Genomic DNA, 17,724 nt, shown 5'->3' with positions numbered 1-17,724 from the left:
TCCAAGGTCCAGTTTTAGAGCAAACACTGAACCCAGACATGTATGTCATGACACGCAGTAACTCTTCTCTCCCTAGATGTTCCGTTTCATGTCATGTCAAACTGGAGAAGTTAGGAGAAAGTGTTGGACGCTGCCTGGACTGTGAGCCTCTCTCCAGGGATCCGCATAGGCGGAAGTTCACGAGTCCGACTGTAAATATTTAAGCGTTCTCCAAATCTGGGTCGGCAGCCCGTCAACGATACAGCCAAACATTAGTCAGGGCCTTGAGATAAGGTGATTCAGTGTCTTCTGCCCATTGTCATCGGGGGGGGGGGGGGGGGGGGGGTGATGGTGATGGTGGTGGGTGGGTGTCTTTGCTGTTTACATTCTTTAAATGTTGCTGGTTGATTTTGCATTGAGATATGTCACAGCTGTGTTTGATTATATGTTCTCCTAAAATGTCACAAATCTTCTCTTGAGGCCTGGAAAAGGGGGGGACTCCACCCTCTGATTTTTTACGAACAAAGTTGTTAAAAACATTGCTCCAGTGATGTCAGTCTGTCTCCAACTCACAATATTGCTCCCAGTCTAAACTTTCTATTAATCCTGACACATAACAAGTATTGGCTGCATGTGACTTGGTAAACAAGATTCTTACTGAACTGTTTTACTAGACTATGGCAAGCATCCACCTACATTGCATTTGCCATTTGCCAATGGCTGTTGTATAATGACCATCAGCTTGTTTCATCTGGCTGTCTTACACAATAGCCGATCATAAGACCTACTTAGAATGGCTTTTTTTGGTGACACCCAGTTATTCCAGGGGCAAACAGGCAGGCAGTGGAAGCTCTTGTGCTGGATGAGGCACTTGTATTACCACAACAGCCAAAGTGTTGCCTTCAGAAATAGTCTGTCTGTTGACACTCAAAGCACACAAACACTAGTGTCTCCCTTAGGAGATTCTAAAGTGATGTATTGTGTTGATGTCAAACAAACAATCTTGTGACTTTTTTTGTGTAAATGTAGAGGTCACTTTGAACAATGCATGCTTGCTTATACAGTAGAACTTGTGGATTCCTTACAGTACACCTCCAGAGGTTAAACAAATGCTTATCTTCGTGGACACAGTGATACAATAAGGATAGTCTTTTTCTGTTTTTTGTTTTGTTTTGGTTTTTTGTCAAGAATTGAGGTGTTGTCAAGAATTGAGTTTAATGGGCTGCTTGCTATAGAAGGTAAAGGCTGAGAATTAAACACTGGTGGTTACCCAGCTGTATAATCTCACCATCTCGACTGGCAATCTGCAGACATCTAGCTTGTTTGCAAGAAATGTGTTTAGATCTGAGTGGCAGAAGTACATATGGTAAACTGACAAAAAGTGGACCGTTTTCAAGAAATACATAGTGAACAATTAGCAAGCTACTTTTGGCAAACCCATTGATAAATTTCTGTTTCAGGAGAAATTGTTAAAACACTATAAACATACAAGAAAGACACAAACAATTAAAGGAGTACACTAACTTGCTCCACTCCTGAGTAAGGTTGTGTCCTGCTGCTGAAGAGGGAGTTGATGTTTGTCCACTGGTTATATGTAATACATTCAATATGCAATGAATTAATAAAGAATGGCCTGGGTAAAGATCAGGATCAATGACTTCAGCACTCACCAGTACCACTTGACTGTCGCTTATTAAACTTGCCTTTTAATTTCAATGTTGCCCTTTGTCTTGTGTATCCTCTCTTTGTAATGACTGTGTAAAGTTATCATTCACCACTGCAAATTGCAAACAATGCAAACAATTGGTCAAAAATGGGGACCTATCAGAAACACGGATAACTTTGTAAACCAGTTTTGGCCAGTCCAATAACACATATAGGTTGGAAATTAATTATGCCAATCAAATTAATAGAGCCTCGCATGCCATGAAGGTAAAGGCATTACGACATCTAAAAATAAGTTGTCAAGTGTGCAAATAGGTCAACAATACTGGGACCATGGGGAGAGATCTCGTCAGGAGGAGACTGGAAAGTTGAGCGGAGTGCATGTCTCGCTCACTAACCCCAACTTCTCACAGGAGGCATTGTAAAGTAAGGGGAGATCAGAAGAATGCAATTGTCTGAGTTGTTTGTCTGAGTTTGCCCGTGGCTGTGCCTGGTGAGTAGATCATGTCCACTATAATCATTCAAACGTTAGTCAGGGTTTTCAGAAATCTGCCTCCTATACCAGTGTGTGTGTATACTGACTGTCCACTGGCCCACTGTTTACTGCTTACACTGTTACTGGCTATATTAGCCCATATGCACAGCCCCTCCCTCCGACATGTTTATCCTTGCACTGCTGTAGTTTTATTGTCCAATTTTATGCTGCTCTCTAAATTGTATCCTTGCATTGGTGGACTTATTTTTACTACCACCATGACACACACTCCTAGAACACGTTACCATACATATTGAATCACAGGGTCAGTCCCTGCCCTGTCACTGCAAGCGTCTCATGCTTATACATCCCTTGGTACATTCGTATTCTTTTATTGTCCGTATTATGCATGCGTATTTTTATCGTCCTGTTATTGTTGTATAAGTCTTAAAGCTACTGGGACCTTGAATTTTCTCTTGGGGATCAATAACGTTTTTTTTATCTTTCTGTGATTGATGTAAAGGCTACATTCAAGGCATTTCCCAGCGACAGACACGTCACTCAGTAAAAAAATTCCAGAGTTTATCCACTAATAAACAAATAGAGGACTGTGCACACTTCTGAATCCAGATAATGTAAAATAAACTTGCAGGCTAACTCCTGGCTGACACTATTGTAATATGTGCTATAATCTTTTATCAAACATAACCAGAGCTCCATAACCTAGCTGAGCATAAGTAGACATCAGATTCTGTAAATATTTATGCTGATCATCATTCCTGTGCTCTAAGGCATTAAACCAACGTTGTTGACTCACTCAGATTTAGTTCAAACAGTCACATGAAAATTGGCATTTGAAAAAGGTTTCTGTAACGGATGAGTTTGGTTGTTAGTGTTTGCAAGCATGTTGTCTGGGCCACCCAGTCAGTTCAGTCTCATCCCATGGCCTGCATGTGACCAAGCTGAAAGGCACAGAAGTGTGCTTCTTATATTGTTGCAGGAGAAGAAATGTGCCCATATCATTTGCTTTATTTTCATAAAGGTGTCTGGTTATCAGATTATATAATGTATTTGTGTGGCTCCAGCCACCGTCACACAGACAGAATACCAAACTTACAAGGTGTAGTCCAGTGTTCTCAATTGCTCACTGTCCATTGTAATCACCTACAGTACAGGTGACCTACAGTATATGAATGGATGATGCAATTCAGTCCTTGAATCTTGAATCTTGAAATTGAGAGTCAATCTGAAAATATTGACTCTCAAAGCAGACAGATGAGTAGGACAAATAGTTAATGCTTATAGACCTTTGAATCTCTAAAATTATTTGCAAGCGGAATGGCGGGCCCGAGCACCTGTGGTCTGCGACCTGTGACATTTCGGAATCTAACAAAGCACTGACGTGATGCATTTGTCAAATGCACATATCTGATGTGTGTGCTATTTGTTTTTGCATATGTTCTACATTGGAAGCAGTTGCTCACTTCTTGTTAGGCTATGATGTTTTATATTGATGTCAATAGGTGGCTAATCTGACTGATCTGATTAATCTGATTGTGATATCCAACAGAAGTGAAGAAAAAAACAAATTCTTTCTCTTGCTTTTTTATTTTGTAAAGTTTTAGATCAATCAAGCATTTTTGCCATATTTCCTACTTGGCCAGATGGTGGAATTATGCTAGGCATGTGAATTACACATGTGAATATCATCACTGTAATATCCAATATGTTGTAAAGTTTCAGATCAATCAGTTGAGGCACGCCCCATATCTGGCACATTTTCCTGCTTCGACAGGTGGTGGCACTATGCCAAGCAAGGCCATTGGGTGACTGGATATCATCATAATCTATCATGCACTGTGACTTTGACACATTTCCTGTTTATGTGGCGAGATATTAAAATCAGCATAATTTACAACATATCAAAAATTGCTTCACAATTTAACATCAGCGATGTCTTGGCGCTAAATTTCATATGAATCCGACAAACCGTCTAACAGGAGTATGTTCAAACTGATCACGTAACTGATAAAAATGTGCATTATGGGCATGTGAATACCATCATTACCATTCTATTCAGTGACCTGTACTTTTATTCCTGTGTATTCACTGTATTATTGATGTGTGTTAGTTTTCGCCCATGGAAAGAACCTCTTTCGGCATCTCATTTCATCATATTTTTATCTCACTTCCTGTTGGGCATGGCTAATACATTGCACATACCAATTGGTGTGTGTACTGTAGCTGAAAGTATATGCCAACAATGGGATAAGTCACATAAGGGGGCGCTAGCGAGTCCCTGGACCACACCCAGGGCCAAGCCTTAGCCCCTGAGTAGCGGACACTACAATTGTGTACCAAATTCCATGAGGTTTTTTTGACCATGGGAACCACCTCAAAAAGGCAAAGTAAGAAGAAAAAGAATCCTTACAAAAACGATAGCCTAGAGCTTCCCACCTCTCGGCGCGCAAGGTCATCCCGGCCCTGTGCATCTTCGGTGGTCGGGCCCTAATCATGTCAAAATTAGCTTGTTTACTTAGCCTGAAATCTGTTGTCCATAGTACATGGGAGTAAATTGACAAATACAGGCTATAACATACACACATTATTTTGACCGCCACTAGCATAACGTGTTTTTTTCCCCTTTTTTTCTCTTTTTTCCCCGTCATCTACTTCCTGAATCTTTGGTCAACGAACACACACACACTATTTGCCCAAGAACACACAATCACAAGCGAAAACTTGCAGACAGAAAAGCACACATTCACAAAAGCGCACGCATGCACACACTCATTTACATACATAAACGTTGCAGGGGATGGAGTAGGAGATGGAAAAAAATGTGAGAGAATGTGCAGGACTGAGCGGCGGTCATATTTTGTACCACTTTGCGGTGCATCTAGTTTATAATAAAACTGTTCTGAGGGACAACTTAAACTAACACAATGAATCAACGCAAATAAATAAATAGGGGTTAGAAGCATTTTAGGCACGTTGAAATAAAAACATCAGATAGTCGGATACAATGAGGAAAGACTAGTTAGCATCAGTAATGTGACTGGTGCTTTCATACTTTCAGGCTCTCTTATGTCATCTAATGCATAATGCAGGGTCTGTGCTAAGCTCCCTCTGCATATATAACAAGTAGCATTCTAGCTTTGGCATGAAGTCTGTGTTGTCGATAAACAATGTGAAATGCTTTCTTCTGATAGCCAGGCTCCTCCTTAGTATACAACCCCCATGTGCTAAGCTATCTGCCCCCTCTCCCTCTGGCCTTTTAAATAGAGAGTATTCCTCTAGACACTTCACTTTGTGTAGAGCTGACCATCACGTCTGGATGTACTGTAGGAGAAAAGAAAAAGAAGGACCTTCAAAGATTGTAGAACACACGCAACTCCACTTTAGTTTGTGTGTAATGGGAAAGGCACAAACGTCATTCCTAATACATCACTAATAACGATTACCAGTGGGACAGCAAGAGGAAATACTAGGGTGTATGTTCATCTGATACTAAGACTTACCTGGACAATTGTTGGACATGCAAAGAGAAACCAGGTTTGGATGTTGGATCCTTATAGAGTCATCAGAAATGAACTCTTGAAATGAACAGTTGAGGGCATAAATGGTAAATCCAGCTAGTGATGATAGCTGCTGTTGTATCAAATAAGCTGTGAGGCATAAGCGGGTGGCTGTGAAGAGCACACAGAAGCTTCTGTTCACCGAGCTGAAGATGAACATGGGGATGGATCCCAAGACTCACAGATCACTGAGCCTAAGGGAGCTTAACCCAAGAACTGTAAGTATGTCATAAATGTTGATTCATTAATGCAGTGGATGTGCTTGTTGTTCTTTGTTACCGAACACATTTGTGGAAAGATGGTGTATGTTGTTATTATAATATTGTCAACATGTGTTTTGGTTTCTGGAGTATAAAAGATGTGAAGGTTGGGTAGCTTAAGGTGCTCTCCCATGACAGTGATGGTACAGTAAGTGTTAATCTGCTGTTGTCTAAAGGAATATAGAAAGCACCTGACTACACTGTCCATAGAACTGACAACCCTTACCATCAAAATTCAAAGATCAAAATGACAGCTTTATATATAAACAACTTTTATGGACCTTATTGTATTCTCTGTTTCAAGGACTCTCCTCTAAGATAACAATAATGATCCATTTATTAATGTTTGTTACAGTCCATTTAAGTGTTTTACCTAGCTTGATTCTGACATTTTGACAGACCGTTTGGAATTCTAGCCACCACTCTGACTTATTTTCAGAGCTGGGTTGCCATAAAATGTGTCACCTTTGGCAGCGATTGTAATTCAGGCCATAGACCCAGGGTGTGTGTGTGTGTGTGTGTGTGTGTGTGTGTGTGTGTGTGTGTGTGTGTGTGTGTGTGTGTGTGTGTGTGTGTGTGTGTGTGTGACATCTCTACTGGCTACTAGAGAGGAAAAGAACAACGACAAGGTCACATCCTGGAGGGATGGAATATTGCCTCATTATATAAGGGATAATGTGTGGAACACCGGTCATTATCAGGAAAAGAAGTCCTGACAGGGCGCCAGCACTAGTGGAATGGTCGATTGCTTAAAGGAACACTGTCCATGATCATTGCCTTTTGTTCACTTTTTATTATCATTATTAGCTGGAATTCGAACCATGGGAGGTCCATAACTTGGCTGCTAACTCCCATCAACATCAAACTCAGAAAGGAAGGCACAGAGGCATGGGGAGGAGGGGGAGAGAGAGAGGAGGGGGAGAGAGAGAGGGCAAAGAAGGGCAATTACAGACACTGACCACTGAAGTGTTTCCCTTTTCAACTTTACTCATTAGAGAAGAACCAACATGAGTGCTGGGGAAAGAAGGGGGAGATGAGGAGGGCAGACTGCACAGTGAATTAAAAGACTTCAATTATCCCTGCTCCTGGATATGTAAAAGAAAGAAAGAAAAAGGGGCCATACATTTAAGACTATTTGAACAAGCAGATGATCAATATCATGAGATTGCAGAAAGACAAAGGGATGAGAGGAACCGTTAATGAGGAAGACCATAGCACTGATCAATGGTATGTCCCCACCCCCACCCACCTAAGTGGAGATATTTTTAGCCTTGGCGGCCTAATGATGTGATTCGCTTACTTTTACCCTCTGTCCAGGCTCTTGTGCTGTGGAAACAAAGGCTTGCATAATATTTGTGGGTGTTTGTGAATCTTGCTCTCTTCCCACTCACTCTTTCACTCTGCCCATGCTTCTGGTGTATAGTCATTCACTATCCATTTGCTACATCTATTGCAAATCTGTCCAAAACAGGGGCGCAGGAGATATTTTCAAAGTGAAAATCAGATTGTGAAATAGGCGTTCAGAGATTGGACCGCCACTTCTGACCCACTGTCGACCATCATAATATTTTAAACTTGCCTGAAGATATCACACTGATTGTTTTTTAAACATGTTTCTATGGGCAGAACGCCAGATCTGCCCTCAGACCAACTTCTTGCTATATGAGAGGTCTCAGCTTTTATGTTTATGCAATTCTGCTTTTATTATTTTTGAATTATTTCACACTGCTTGGGCCAATGGTTCAACACTTCCAAAAGCTACATGGAATGTTGACATTTTATAAAGCCATGAATGACCAAGAGTTTATACAGGTCATCATATGCCTATGATCCTACCTGAAATTAGAAAATTGCTAGGTCAGTAATTGCCTACAGAGGGCCACTCAGACAATGGCACAGCCATTTGTCATTTCTGTCTTCAAAGATGTGTTGCAAGGCCCTATTGGAGGTAATATGTGAATTACAGATTGTGCAGGAAAATCAGGAAAAGATGGACCAGTGTTATACCAATCTCTGTAATCTTTTACATGTTGAGATGGATAAATATTGTCCTGTTAAAAAAAGGGGCTCTACAAAGAAATATTATAGAGCTAAACAACCATATTGGAATAATGAATTGAATGAGTTATGGTTGAAGTTGCGTTCTGCAGAGAGAATATTTCTTAAAAGTGGTCCTGGGGAACCCTGGAAGAAGAGAGCCCTGCATAGTGAATTCACACAATGTCAGGCTAACTTCGATAGAAAGCTCAGGTTCTTCAAAAGAAGGTTTAAAAGAGGCCAAGCTCTCAAATTAGAACAGTTACAAACTGGTAATCCTCAGCAATTTTGGAGGGAAATACAGAAGTTAGGTCCAAAAAAGAACACATTAATACCTATGGAGGTCTTACTGGAAAGTGGTGGATCTTCTTTTGAATGTGGTCAAATATTTAAAAAGTGGGAAAAAGATTACAGTGAATTATACGCGTATAGTAGTTCCACTTTATTTGATGATCATTTCTTAGAAGAAACTTGTAAAGTAAAATTTGAGATGGAAACTGGGATGAATACTATATACTATCAAAATGAGATATTGAATAGTGATATTACATTGGATGAGGTACTTAAAGTGCTAGACAAAGCAAAAGAAAATAAAGCCGTGGGCATTGAAGACCTTCCTAACGAGGTACTTAAGAACCCTAACTTGTGTAATGTCCTACATTATTTGTGTCACATATGTTTTCAAAATGGTATTATCCCATCCAAGTGGAATAGATCAATTATCAAACCCATCCCAAAATCTATAAAAGATGACCCTAGAGTCCCGTTGAATTATAGAGGGATTAGTCTGATCAGCACAGTCTATAAAATTTACTCAGGTGTCCTTAACAACAGACTTAATACGTTTTTGGAGGTTTATGGAGGGTTGGTAGATGAACAGAATGGTTTTAGGAAAAACAGGGCCTGTATTGATCATATTTATGTGTTATCTTCTGTGGTAAGAGCTCGTCTGGACAAGGGTAAAAGTACTTTTACCTGCTTTGTTGACTTCAAAAAGGCGTTTGATTGTGTTAACCGAGATCTTTTGTTGTTTAAATTACTTTCATTTGGTATCAATGGAAAATTCTACAATGCTATAAAAGCCCTTTACAAAGACCCCATTGCTTGTGTACAAATAAATAATTTAAGAACGGATTGGTTCTCAACGCCTTGTGGGGTGAAGCAGGGAGACTTACTCTCCCCTTCCTTATTTGCTTTTTATATAAATGATTTAGCTCAAGAAATTAAACAGGGTAATATTGGTGTGCCAATTGAGGACATTAATCTAAGTATTCTGCTTTATGCAGATGACATTGTTTTGATAGCTGAAAATGAAATTAATCTACAAAATATGTTGAATATTATGAGTTCATGGTGTAGTAAGTGGCGTCTTACTATTAACAGCGAAAAAACACAAGTTGTTCATTTTAGGGAAAAAAATGAATTACAGAGTATTCATACATTTCAGTTTGGCCCTGTGCCCTTAAAGTATACTCGTTGTTATAAATATCTTGGTTTTGTCTTTGATGAAAATATGAAGTTTACAGAGGGAAGGAAAATACTGGCAGAGTCTGCTGGAAGAGCATTAGGTGCTGTGTTAAGTAAAATGAAAGGATGCACAGATCTTGGGTTTTCCACATTTACACAACTGTATAAATCTTTGGTTGACTCTGTTTTGTTTTATGCTGCAGGAGTTTGGGGCTTTGATGAGGTACTTGACTGTAACACTGTTCAAAATCGTGCTTTAAGGTGTTTTCTTGGTGTGCATAAATATGCAGCAAAGGTAGCTGTCAATGGGGATGCAGGATGGGATCCATGTGTTGTAAAACAAAGGTGTGAAATGGTGCGATTGTGGAACCGTCTTGTCAGTCTGCCAGAGGAAAGGGTAACTAGGAAAATCTTTAATTGGGACAGAGCAAGGCATTACCCCTGGTCTAGAGAAATTTCAATAACATTGTCTGCGTCTGACTTGCATATGATGTTTAGAAATAATTTACACTGTAATATAAATGTGGTCAGACAAAGATTGTTAAGTAAATATGAAGAGCAATGGAAACAGGATATATGGAAGAAGCCAAAACTTAGAAATTATGTGCAGTTTAAGAATGATTATGTTACAGAACCTTATATTTCACTTAAGCTAAAGAGAAGGCAGAGGTCCCTCTGTGCTCAATTGAGAACTAGCACCTTACCTCTGGCAGTGGAAGTGGGTCGATTTAAAGGTATACCAGAACATTTGCGTTTGTGTGAATTCTGTGATCTCCAGGTGGTGGAAGATGAATTTCACTTTGTTTTTTATTGTCCCTTATACTGCAACCTAAGGAACTCATTGTTTGAATCAATTCAGTTAAAAAATCCTGATATATTTTGGCAATATGAAGGAGAGATTTTGTGCTGGCTGTTTGAATATGATGTTTTTGCTTTGGCAAAATTTGTAGAAAAGGCCTGGTGTTTGAGGCAAAGTATTCTGTACCCAGTCTGATAAGTTGTCTTTCTCTGTATTCATTTTTTTTTGTGGTTTAGTTATATTATGTTGGGTATCTCTGTATATTGTATATGGAGATAGTTTGTATAATTATTGATTCAGTGTCTAATAAGCCCATGTGGGCTGGGCACCAAAAAAAGGTGTTTGACACTTAAATAAACAATATCAATCAAAAAAAAAAATGTCATGCTATGGCCAGGTTACGTGCCATCAAAAGGAAACATTGTGTTCTGGTGAAAAAAAACTGTCATGGGTGCCTTTAACAATATCTAAATACATGGACTTAATTGAGATATACAGTGAGGAGAAAATGTAATCTCTTAATTCAAAAAATGAGTAAAATTAAAACCGCTAAGCACACCAATTTGCTTTGTGATTGAAGAATGTATCGTAAATAAATAAATGTTCTTCCTAAATGCTAGGGGAAGGAAGTATTTGAACCCCTATGTAACCCTATGGGAATTTAACACATAGGGTTAACATAGGGGCAGGCAGATTTTTATTTTCTAAGGCCAGCTATTTCATGGATCCAGGATATTATGCATCCTGATAAAGTTCCCTCGGCCTTTGGAATTAAAATAGTCCCACATCATCACAAACCCTTCACCATAGTTAGAGATTGACATGGTGCTTTTTTCAATAGGCCTATTAGCCTGTTTGATGCTCATTGAGCTCAATGCAAATCAAACAGGCTAATAGGCCTACTGGAAAAAGCACCATGCCAATCTCTAGCTATGGTGAAGGGTATGTTTTTTTACTCATTTTTTGAATTAAGGCATTAAGATCAATTGTCAAATGATGATTTTATATTCCTGTTTTAGCATGGTATCAAATACATGTGCTCCACACTGTATGTAAAAAATGTATGTCAAATATTGAAACAAGCTTAATATCTAAGCTACGTCACTTCAGGAAAATGCAAAACTAAATCATTTTCCTGTTAAAAAATAAGCTGTAGATATGCTGTCATGCTATCTGACAAATGCATAAATGCATGCAACATGCCAGCTGATATTTGGGAGAATTTGTTGACTATTGCATTGACTGGGGACAACTTGCATTGTTCTGAAAAATATGTTATGCTTCATTTTGATTTTCGTTGTGTCCCGATCTTCAAAGAACTCCTTATATCTTAGCTGTGACAGGCACTGTAGCTAAATTCCCTAACAAAAGTGAGAGGGACAATTGCCGTCTCTTCAAAACTGCAGGTGTTATATCCAAGGGGGTAAGCGAACATTCGGAGGGCGTAGGCTACCCTATAGGAGGCTCTGAGGCTAATGAGACACCTCACCTGGAATTAACATTCCACTGCCCCCCCATTCATTTTGGCGTCACTTTGACAGTGAACAACATTACATCTGAAGCGTTCACTTGTATCTGCATATTGGCTGCCTCTGTCCATTTCTTTACTTTCTATGGGCATCCCCCGTATCCCCTGTGCCGCCAGCTCGCCTGATCCAAAACATCATGTTTTTGTTGTAGTGACTTAAAAATATATATGCAATGTGAGCTAACTAAATTCTACTTCCACTACTACCAGTGTTGTTACAAAGTGCTACAATCTCCATTTTAATACATTTTCATAAATCTTTTTTTACAAATATAACTGTATTTTTGAGGTATTGTTATTTGGCTCAATCGAAACAATACAATTGCAATTGCATTAATATGAAATACACAATTAAATAGCATGACTTATGAATGCTTTTGTGAAAAGAAGGAAACAAAAGATTTAGCATTGGAACCAAACTCTTCAGATACTGGTGGTATACCAGGGTTTCAGTTTAAAACATTGGTACTTATGTATCCCATGATTTGGCTAATAATTTAACTCAGTGGTATATCTCCTTTGGATTTTTGCCGGCTAAGGGCAATTTCCCAGACATTTGTACAGTAGTTCATAGGTTAAAGCACACAAGATGTTTTGATTTTGTCAGTAACCTAAGTTGTGAGACAGTTCAGAACTGGAGTATCCCTAAGAGGTTAAGATAGGCCTGGTCCTGCAATTATTGAATTATTCAGTTATTGATTCAAAGGTTTTCCTCACAGTCAGTCCATACAGTTCCTCCAGAAGCCCTTTTGAGCATTTGCAGTGGGATGATGGAGAGTTAAATTGTGGTATGCACAGACTCTTCCTCACCCGTTCTCTTTCTTGGCCTGTTAGCATTCCAGACTGACGTCTCATTCGTCTGAAGACTGATCAGCCAAAGTGACCTTCGTGACCCTCTCCAGCTCCTCTGACATGACTGCTTATGCTGCCATTTTGTTTTGTTTTTTTGGTATGTTTTTTTTATTATTATTTTAAGGAAGACCAGATACAGCTTATTGACAGGCTCATGTCTGAGCAGTGTTTGAAGCCCCTTTCTAGTCTTTCTTTACTAGCTAGCTGACATACAGGCATCATTATCCCTCCTTGGGAAAAGAAAGTGGATTACTCCCTTGCACTTTTGAGAATGCCATTTGCACATATCTGGAAGAAGGAGGATGTTTTGGCGGGTTGCAGTTGGGAACCTCTGTTTTCATCCTTCTTAAGATTACTTAAGAGGGAGAGGGAAATGTTTTGCCCCACAGTGCTCAATACTAGTCCCCTACAGGCAAGACAACCTTGGTAGATAGCTTAATGGATTCAGACTTTCTGTTGACCATACTCCCCACCCATCAAGCTTAGCCAAGGCTTGGTAATGATAGGGGGATCTGGTGACTGGATCCAGAGGAGAAGCAGCTTTTGGATGGTTTCATGTTGTGACTGATCTGACTAATTATAGAGCTGAGAAGAGGGGAGGCAGAAAACCTCAGTGCCTGTGACTTGGGGCTTTGCTGCTATTTCTATCGCTCACCACTGAGTGCGCAATGGAGGGCGTGTCTGCCACTCGTCCATTTCAAAACATGTTTTTTATTAGCCAGCCTAGCTTGCCTTAGCCACTGTCCTCAGTCTTCCCCAATCTTTTCCTCCTCTGAAGAGAAGCCTTCCATCTTTAACAGCTTGCCGTGGGGGTGGGCGGGGGGGGGGGGGGGGGGTTGGGGGTTATGTCTGATCAACTTTTTTCAAATTTGAGTGAAATTGTTCACTGTTAAATTATTGTATTGTTTTTTATTTGTATGTCACTTTGGACAAAGGCGTCTGCTAAATAGCATAACCATAACCACATGTTAGCCACCAGGAATTGTCCTTCCTTGAGCTATTGAATGACAGTGACAACAGCATGAATTCAGATCAGCCCTGATAGTTCTGGACACTTAGACAACTCTTCTGGCTAATGAACATGGAGATATCAATCGGTTGCTAGGTGTACTGTCAATGTCCATAATGCTTAAAGCAGACCATCAGTTGGATAGCAATCATGGTCAGCTCTGTGATCAAAAGGCACTAACACTGTGATGCTGATGGCCTCTGTATTGATCAAATGCCCTGTTGTAACAAGGCTAAAGACAGAATAATCGAAAGGTCTATGCTTTTTACCTCCTTTAATGCTGACTTTTCATTATACACACGAATGCACTTTAGGGTGGTCCTTATTTTTCAACTTTTAAAAGGTCATGCTCTCACCCCACCAATATGTTTGAATATATAAAAAAAACAAATGGGCAAAATTTATCAAAATTAATCAATATTTAGAGGTTGCTCAAGACCTTTAAAGTGTAACACATTTGCGTATTATGGGATATGCCATAAAGCAACTGGAAACACTTGACAAATATGACAAATGGCAGAAACTGAAGTGGCAAGAGAAAAACAGGAAAAGTAGCAAAAAAAACAAGACTCAGCAGTCCAATGTAGAGGCCTTCATAGACGAGTTAGGAGACCTGTTTGATATTGCACATTGAGATGCACTCATTCTTAACATGCAACATTAGGGGCAGCGGCGGCCTAATGGTTAGGGTTTCGGGCTTGTAACCGGAGGGTTGCCGGTTCGATCCCCGACAGTAGCAAAAAACTGGGCGGGGGCAGTGGTTGAGCACAGCTCTCCTATCCACGGCTGAAGTGCCACCTAGTCCCTCACTGCTCCGCAGCTCACTGCTTCAGGTTAGTGTGTGCTTCACCTCACTGTATGCTCTGTGTGTTTCACTAATTTACGGATTGGGATCACGGGACTCAAAAAACTCAAAACTAATAATAATAATACTCAAAAATAATAATAACTATATATATACTTCTTCTCAAGAATCCAGATGATAGAGACTTAGAGAGAAAGAAGAATCCAGAAGAAACCAGAGACCAGAGAGAAAAAGGACATTGTGGGTGTATGGGCATAGTTGATACTTGCATAGTTTGCACTTAATGCAAAAGAAAAATGTAGAACACAACAGGCTACAACAAGCACAACGAGAGGAGCAATTGATGAATTAAATACTAGCATTGACTGCTTCTGAAGATAGTACTGATGAGTGATGATGAATGTTATTCTGTGAAATATGCTGTGAACAATCTGCAGGATGGACCTTCTACTTTCAAAACTACAAAAACAGCCCGAAAGAGCATTGTTAGCCCTGAGCTGGCTGCTATGATGGATATAACCAAGTTTTCTGATTGAAATATTCAAAGGCCTTGAGCAACCTCTAGATATTGTAGGAATGATTTAAAATTTTGCACCGTGTGTTTTTATTGATATCCGAGCACATTTAGGGGGTGAGAGTTGAACATTTCCCCAATTTTTTTTTTACCCCATATAAGGACCACCCTAATGCACATATTTAACAAAAGTGTCGGGGTGGGTAATTGGTGTCATTTTGGCAGGCCATATAGGTCAGATAGTCTTTCTTGCACAATAAACACACAATCTCTTACCTTGAAGGCTATGATATTGTGGCCTCAACATGAAGTGACTTCAGTGACTGGCTTTTTCAAATTAGAAAAACTCAACTGAACTTGGTTAACAGTAAAAAATGTTATGAATGTTTACTGTCTGTTACACTTTTTGTATATACACGAACACAAGTTATTTTCCTAAGTGGATTGTACAATTGGCTTATGCTGCTATCATGAAACTCTACAGAGACTTACTACAATTATGGTTTTACAAAAAAAGACATGTGGAACATTTCTTTTTAGACCCCTGATTATCCTCTATACTGATCATAAAGGAGTACTGCCACGTCCTTGCCCAAGGGCTGTCTTCATTGCAAGAATCTTCTAACTCCCTGAATGAGTTTAGCTGTGTTAATTATTTGCGTATGGAAAGACTCAGCCGAACACCCCCACCCCATTTCTATTCTGTGCCCAGTGCAGCATCTGTGCTACTTCTGCCAAATTCTGTATGGCCCACTTTTCCCTAACTTGTCTGTCACCCACTTCTTACTTCTGAGGACAGGGCAACTTTCAGCTCTGTTTTAGAAACTTTTTATTTTTGCTTGTGAGCTCATATGCTATCATATAGCCTTCATGAAATATATAGGCTAAATTGAGTACAATAAACAGTCATAGTTCATAGACCTGAAAATGGGACCTCAAATCATAACAAAATGGCGGAATTTGTACAAAATGATTCACATTCCTGATTTATTACCTGAAGATCATACAACCCCAAATCAACAAAAGTTGGGATGTAAAATGTAGATAAAAACAGAATGTGATCATATCCAAATCTTGAGAGCCATATAGCTGCAAAAAGGTAACAAACAACATATAAAATGTTGAAAATCAAAATGTTAACTATTTCATGGAAAATATACATCATTTTGAATTTGATGGCAGCTACTGTACATGTTTCAAAAAAAAGTTGGGAAAGGGGCATGTTTACAACTGTGCTGCTTCACCTCTTCATTTACAACATTATGTAAATGTTTAGGAACAGAGGAGACCAGTTGCTAGAGTGTTGTCCTATTCCTGCCTGATATATCAGTTGCTCAACAGAATGGTGTATTCTTAATCACATTTTCAACGCAATTTCTCAGTTCTGAACTGCACACAATGTACAGTAGCATGTTGACTCTTCCTCTAGGGAGAAATACTGGTTAAATATGCACAGAATTTATTTTGCCATTGTTTCCCGGAAATATTCAAGGTGCTTCCCTGAAAAAGAGAACGACATTGCCTGGATGGCAGTATGTGTTGCTCAAACCCTGTATACATAATTCAAAATTGATTGAATAGGCATTAATGCACCTCCACATTGTCATAGATGATTGGGTTTTGAACTGAGCACTGTAACAAGTTGGATGGCTGGATAGGCCCTTTAGCCCAGAGGACTCCATGACTTCCAAACAGAATGGCAAATGTTGATTGATCTCACTGCAGGACGTTTTTCTACTTCACCTCAGTCCATTTTAAACAAGCTCAGGCCTTGATAGTAGTAGTATTTCTGTATCACACATTTAAATACAATTTCTTCTTTTGCATGGTAAAGTTGCATTTGTGAAGAGTATCAAGCTGTGCATATACGATGGTTATCAGAGGTTTACCTGAGCCCACAATGATTTTCTTTGCGAAAAAGCACTGGTTTTAACACAATGTCATCTGAGGTCCAAAAGACCATGGCCATCCAATATTGTGTTCAGCTCTGTCTCTTGTTTGCAAAGATTTCTCTGAATTTTCTGAATATTTTTGATGATAGGCCTATTATCTACTGCAGATGATGAACTCCCCAAATACTTTGCAATCTCGTGTTAAAAAGCATTATAATGATATTGTTTCATCATTTGTCCACAAAGACTTCTAAGAGACTCTGCCTGTTCATACATTTGCCAGTTACCCTATTATTTGTAAAATATCCTCCTTCAGTTGTCTTTATCATTACGCTAATTTTCCTACTTTTTCTTGGCCTCGTCCCAACTTTTTTGTAAACGTGTTGCTGGTATCAAATTGTGAATTAACATAATATTTTAAGTGAAATAGTCATGTAGTTTTCACCATTTGATGCGTCCTTTAGTATGAGTTTATGAGGTTTGCAGATATTCACATTCTGTTTTTATTTGCATTTTGTCCAATTTACTGCATTTATCCAATGCGGCAGCTGTGGCAGTGAGCAGTTCAGGTTTGGGTTTGCTTGTCTTACATACCTTAGGTAGATTAGTTTGTTATTGTTTGCAAGATCATGTGATAACAAAAGCCTAGAGGCTTGTTTCTGCTTGTCTGTCAATTAAGTCTCCGGCATCATGCATGCAGCCCCAATGACCCTCTCTCAGAGATTTAGGGTGCACCAGTGTGTTCTAACACAAAGCTGTAAATGACTGTGTGATAAGTTGTGAGATTTAAATCGCTTGTCTTCAGAGATCAGTCAAAAGTGGATGAGAAACGTGGGAGTTTCCCATGAACTCCATGAGACTCAG

This window comes from Sardina pilchardus, chromosome 23 (genome assembly GCF_963854185.1).
Source record: "Sardina pilchardus chromosome 23, fSarPil1.1, whole genome shotgun sequence".
Taxonomy (NCBI): Eukaryota; Metazoa; Chordata; class Actinopteri; order Clupeiformes; family Clupeidae; genus Sardina; species Sardina pilchardus.
The sequence above is the reverse complement of the archived record's forward strand: the minus strand, read 5'-3'. Positions refer to the sequence as shown.